Genomic DNA, 7,500 nt, shown 5'->3' on the forward strand with positions numbered 1-7,500 from the left:
ATATATATATATATATATTATATATATAATATATAGATAATATATAATATATCTATATATATACTATATATATATATATATATATATATATATATATATATATATATCTATGATATATATATATTAATATATATATATAATATATATATATAGAATAGATATATATATATAATAGATATATATCTGATATATTATATATAGATAGATAATAATATATAATCTCTAGATCTCTTATATATATATATATATATATATATAATATATATCTATACAGATATAATATATATATATATATATATATATATATATAGCTATATCTATATATATATATATAGTATATATATTATATCTATAATATATGTTTCTATCTATATAATATATAGATATATATATAGTTATATATATATATATTATATAATATATATACTATATATATATATATATATATAATATATATATATATATATATATATATATAGATCTATTATTATATAATAGATATATATCAGATATATTATCTATATAATATATATAGCTATCTATATATTCTATATCTATATATATCTATATATATATAGATCTATATAATATATATAGATATATATATTATATCTTATATATATATATATATACTATATCTATATATGTATATATCTATATATTATATATATATATATTATATAATTATATATTAATCTATATCTATATATATAATATATATATATATTATATATATATATTATATTATTATATATTATATATATCTATATATATATATCTCTATAGATAATATTATAGATAATATATATTATATAATTATTATATATTAGTTAATATAATATATAATAATATTCTATATATATCTTATAGATATTAATAAATAAAATTAAATAAAAAATAATATATATATATTTATATAATAATATATATATATATATAATATGTATAATTATAGATAATCATATTATAATATATCCTATATATATATAATATATATTCTATATACATACATACCTACATATATACTTACTCGGGGAGTAAGCCTACAAACTACTTTGTTGTTGCTGTTGTTCTTATTGGGGGCATAGGAAGAGCCTAAAAGAGGTTTGAAAAATGTGTTTTGCATTGAGTTAAAGGTACAGGAATTTTAGGATAGGATATTTATGATTTTTTTATTAAAATGAAAATGTAAAAAAAATAAATAATATACATGTTAAACAGTACAGAACAATTATATCTAATAAAATATAGTATGTTTATTTTAATTTTCGTTGGTGAAACAAGGATCTATTTGACCGTAGAGTTTAACATGTTTTAATTTACGTTAATTTAGGAATATAACGTTTACAACTTATGTGTGTTAATCTTGCACATGTCCCGAGTTAGCTGAAGGTCGGATCACGCCTTATTTTCTTTATATATGTATGTATGTGCATAAAATGGTTAGCAATCTCTTTTAGAAAATTAGTCAAGAAATTGTTAAGTGTAATTTCATCAACAGAGAGTACTTTCCCCAGAGGTCATAATTAATTCTCTCTTCGACTTGTTAATGCCCCAGCTTAAGTGTGACAGAGCAACAGGTGTGGATCTGCGACTCTCTCTCTCTCTCTCTCTCTCTCTCTCTCTCTCTCGACCATCGTGGCTCAGTCGATTTTCGACACAATTCTCACTTCATTAAATGTGATTCTCCTACTTGCAAAATGTGCCTCGCTGGAATTCAGAAATCGTATAACCTCATTTCTGATTCGAAGAATATTATTTCGTATAACCTCATTTCTGCTTTATGCGATTCGAAGAATATTATTTCATTACTTGGTAAATGGGATGTGGGACTGGGCAAACCTGGTCCAATAATTACCCCACATTAAAGTGTACATTTACGATCAGTCTATTCATAATCAGATTGACGTTCATTTATTATTGCCATTATTGTAATTGATTCGTACAAGAGTTACTTTTAGGTGAATTTTATATATATATACACACACACACACACACACACACACATATATATATATATATATATATATTATATATATATATATATATATATATATATATATATATATATATATATATATATATATATATATATATATATGTATATATATATATAATACACACGTATAGTATTATATTAATATAACTTAGCTCAATTAATGTAATTATACTGGTAATCCTGACAATAATCTTTAATAATATAGGCGCACACAGTACTAAATATTTTGAACACATAATTCAGCAAGAAAATAATTCATGAGCTTTACTGTATTAGGAATTTGTTATTTATTCGAAACTTGAAAAAAGAATTAAAGACAAACACGTATACCATACAAATCTCTTCCGTATTTGAAATGAAAACAAGGCGTGGCCCGACTTCCTGCTTACTCGGGGCACGTGCTAAAATCTACGATCAAATAGCGCGTTGTTTCACCAACGAAAATTAATATAAATACGCTATATTTTATTAGAAATAATTTTTCTCTACTGTTTAAAATGCACATTATTTATATCTTACATTTTCATTCTAATAAATAAATCATAAATATCCTATCCTAGAAGTCCTGTGTCTTACTCGACGCGAAACAGCTTTTTCAGAACATTTTAGGCTTTTCCATATGGCTTTCCCACCCACACCAAGAAGAAGAACAACAACAATAACAACAAAGTAACTTGTAAACGTACCACCCGAGTAAGCGATTAGTTTAACTTTCTTAGAATTTCCAGTCCGTTGTAACTCTGGTGGGACATAATGGTTACTATTGTAAGTTCTTGTTAACTTTTACAGCAGGGGGATTCAAAGGAGGCCAAAGAAACTTAAAGTTGAGAGAGAGAGAGAGAGAGAGAGAGAGAGAGAGAGAGAGGAAGCTAGTAGTAGGGTTATCAAAATGTCTTCCGGCGAAGTTGTCTTCATTTTCAGATAACCTTCATAAAGGAATCAATGCTGTTTGATAGAGAGAGAGAGAGAGAGAGAGAGAGAGAGAGAGAGAGAGAGAGAGAGAGATAAGGCTATATAGATATATGTAGACTGTACTGGTCATTTTTTTCCAGGTAAATATGTAAATGTAATAGCCACGATGCCCTCCTAACTTCTCGAATTCTTATGCCCGTTTTTGGATAAACTTGTGACCGCAAAGCCTCGAGATCCAACTTCAAAGAAATATGAGAGAAATCCTGATGTCCGGTAGCGGGAAGCGATCCAGTGATACCATAATCAGAACGAGGTCACCTTGCTGACCTGACCACGTCTTGATTATGGTATCGCGAGTTCGTTGCCCTCTACCGGACATCATGATTTCTTTCATATTTCTTTGACGTTGGATCTCGAGGCTTTGTAGTGACAAGCGTATCCAAAAACTAGCGAAGGTATATATATATATATATATATATATATATATATATATATATATATATATATATATATATATATATATATCATGGAAGCACCTAATGTAAATACAAACAGCTTGCAAGTAGGTGGGGCTATATTTGACACAAAGAGGATTCGTTTTTGAAAAATCTCGTGTTTGCGAAACACCTGATATGGATTACATCGTATCGGTAAACAACAATCAACAGGTGTTTCATGAGAGTAAGTTTATGAGTGGCTTAATCTCTCTCTCTCTCTCTCTCTCTCTCTCTCTCTCGTCAAAAATAGCTCGGCTTGTTGCTCGCAAGTGTCAATGAAATGGTTGCATGTTCGTGCGTAAACTGTATAGAATATACCACGAAAGTGCTTGTTCTAAGCCCCTGTTTCACTTACCTTTCTACCGTGGATTTAAGGACATATATAATTTATATTATTTTTCATTACAGGAGAAAAATCTCAATATATGTGCATTTTTCTCCTGTTATGAAAAGTAAATGAGGTGACTGTCTGATAAATACTAAAGCTTATTGGGACAAAAAATAAGAAGGGTCCAGAAACCTTCTCTCAAACCTGGGACTATTCATTCCAAGGGCATTAAATCCTTACCAGAAAATCCTTATTTGAACCAGACGAATTTCGAAGAGCTTCTGAAAGGGCGGTGTTCCCAGATATCAATCCTTTGCACTTATTCAACCGCCTCCCGAGAATCTGGAGAGGTTGTGGGAAGAGAAATTGAAGATTTCAGTAAAAGACTGCATGTTCCAAATATGTTTACACCCGTCCTTTTGCAATGATATGATTGCGGAAGCATTTCGGGTATTTTAAAGTACTGTAAGGTAAATTTTTTTTAAAATGATAACGAAAACTGCATCACAACTATTAATCTTGACCACGCTAAACTACAGTTGAATAAACTGAATAAATAAATTCCTAGGTCTTCTGAAATATATGTTTGTGAGAAATTGAAGTGGGCGTGTCAACGTTGTAAGCTTACGTAAAAGAAAGGGGTTGTAATATTTACGTGATTCTAGAGACAAGCAATTTCTTACCGGACACCGATTGGGCAGGAAACAATAGCTGACTGTTTAAACGCTGATACGCAAGACAGAAAAATTATGTTATGTAAAAAGGGAGATATCGGTTTCGCAACCCGAGATGTAATTGTTTGGAGTCGCTTGGGGAATCCTTTGGTCCCTGTTATTGGCCTCCCGCGTTTGGTAGAGGATTTTTGGAAGTCCCTCCTTCCGGAACATCTTTTTCAGACCTTTTTAGGCTCATTCTTAGACTTTTCCTGCCACCCCTCACACTCCCGCCCTAACAAAAGCAACAAGAATAACAAAGTAGTGGGTAGGCTTACTCCCCGAGTAAGCAAAAAAGAAATTATTTATATTATGAGAACATTTCATCCATAACGTGTTAGATGAATATTATGCAACCTTGTTATTTTGTTTATTATATGAACATAAAGAGTAATACTAACAACTATATACTTGCAGCTGTTAATTTTAGTATGTTTACGAATACTGACCTCATGACCTAAAGGATTACCGATTTACAAGATATTTATGACATATCCTCTAATTTATTTCATCCTCTTGTTTTTCACTTTCCCTTGCTTTTTATTCAATCTTTTCCCCTATTTAATTGTTTATTTTTATTATGGTCTTATCTTCCTTCGTCATCTGCTCCCACTTCTGTTCCTCCTATCTCTTCCTCTTATATATTTCAGATAATCCAGTAATATTCCTGCCTGTCACTCCTCTTTCCTTTTCCCCTCTTTCCCCACCTTTCCTCCCCACCCAGCCACTTTTCTCCTCTTCCTCTTCAGCTCCAACCCCTTTTTTTCTGCCATTTCCGGGTCTTGTTGATCTCTGCATTACCGCGGAAGATTTTTGAACCGAATTTCCTGCGATATTCACGGAGCCCTTTTGAATCGCAATTCGCTGTTAACACTGACGTTGTTTGTAAAATTCCTCAGCCCTATGTATTATTATTATTTTTTTTTTGGTCGCGTTTCAGAGGGTTTTCCCTGAGTATTTTTAACGTTTACTCGTGGAGTAAGCCTACAAACTACTCTGTTGTTGTTGTTGTTGTTGTTGAGGGAGTGGGGGGTTAGGTAGAAAAGCCTGAAAATGTCTGAAAAGGGTGTTTCGCGTTGAGTTAAAGATACAGGAGATTTAGGATAGGATGTTTGTGATTTATTTATTAGAATGAAAATGTAAATATATATAATGTGCATATTAAGTAGTACAGAAAAATTATTGATAATAAAATATAACGTATCTATTTTAATTTTCGTTGGCGAAACAACGTTCTATTTGACTGTAGATTTTTGCACGTTTTAATTGACGTTAAGTTAGGAATATAATGTTCACAACATGTGAGTGAGGGAAAAATCTTGTACGCGTCCCTGGCCTATTAAGCTGGGGTTCAGGTCACGCCTTGTTTACCGTACTTATGCCCAGTCGTCATGTTATTCGTTTAATGGTAATTCAAAAGCAAAAACATATATTTTCTCTTTTCAATGGACTATTTTTTCGATTCCTTTTATGATTAAAAGAAAAGAAAGAATCTATCACAGACATACCTCAACACAGAGAACATACCACAACATTGTGTGCTCTCGGGAACATAAAAGGTCTTTGTCCTTGATAGTCTGAAAAAAATGTGACTTCTATTAGAAGGAAGCACCCTCCCAAAATCCTCTACCGATCGAGGGACGCCAATAACAGGGACCAAAGGATTCCCCAAGTGACTCCAAACAATTGCGTCTCGGGCTGCGAAACCGATATCTCCCTTTTTACATAACATAATTTTTCTGTCTTGTATATTAGTGTTCAAAGTCTCGGGCCATTGTTTCCTGCCCAATCGGTGTCCGATATGAAATTGTTCGTCTCTACAGTCACGTAAATGTTCAAACCATTTCTTTTACTGCTTACAATGTTGACACGTGCACTTCAATTTCACAAACATATATTTCAGAAGACCTAGGAATTTATTTATTCAGTTTATACAACTGTGTGGTTTAGAGTGGTCGAAATTAATAGCTGTGATGCAGTTACCGTTATCATTTTTAAAAATGACAGTTTTAACCTTACAGAACTTCAAAATACGTGATATGCTTCCGCAATCATATCATTGCAAAAGGACGGGTGTAAACATATTTGGAACACGCAGTCCTTTACAGAAATCTTAAATTTCTCTTACCACAGCCTCCCCAGATCCTCGGGACGTGGTTGAATAAGTGCAATGGATTGAATCTGAGAACACCGCCCTTTCAGAGGCTCCTCGATATTCGTCTGGTTGAAATAAGGATTTTCTGGTAAGGATTTAATGCCGGTGGGATGAATGGTCCCAGCTTCTTTGAAAGGTTTCTGGAACTTTTTTTTTTTTTTTTCGTATCAATATCTACACTCCGTGACATAAATAAAAAAGTATCTAGCCACTCCAGTTTATGGGATACGTACATGTTAAACAGTACGGAACAATTATTTCTAGTAAATTATAGCGTATTTATTCTAATTTTCGTTGGTGAAACACCATTCTATTTGACCGTAGATTTTAGCACGCGCTCCGAGTAAGCTGTAAGTCTGGTAACGCCTTGTTCCTCATGGATACTTGAATCCAGGAGTATCTGGCGCTCTGATAAATTATGGGAAAGTTTAGAATAATGTGATGGACGTATTCGAAATTCATGATATCAAAAGTTATGCTATTACCACATTTACCTAGTTTCACTCATCGGTTTAGTGTACATGTATCGTTAATGTAATTATTAAATTTTCAATTAATTTATAGTAAAGGTCTTAAAATTCAGCCTTTTAATAAAGTATACACCAGTCAAGAAAAGCAGAAGTTTAGTATTAACTACACAGGACAGCTCTGTCTGTCACGTACTTATATCTTAGTTTAACCAGACCACTGAGCTGATTAACAGCTCTCCTACGGCTTGCCCGCTGGATTAGTTATTTTTTTGACGAGGCGATGAACCAATTGGTTACCTACCAATGGGACCTACAGCTTCTTGTGGGATCCGAACCACATTATATCGAGAAATGAATTTCTAATCACTAGAAACCAATTTTCTTCTTGGCAGAGCGGGGAATCGAACTCGGGTCTACTGAGGAACT

Source organism: Macrobrachium nipponense, chromosome 10 (genome assembly GCF_015104395.2).
Source record: "Macrobrachium nipponense isolate FS-2020 chromosome 10, ASM1510439v2, whole genome shotgun sequence".
In the NCBI taxonomy this organism is placed as follows: Eukaryota; Metazoa; Arthropoda; class Malacostraca; order Decapoda; family Palaemonidae; genus Macrobrachium; species Macrobrachium nipponense.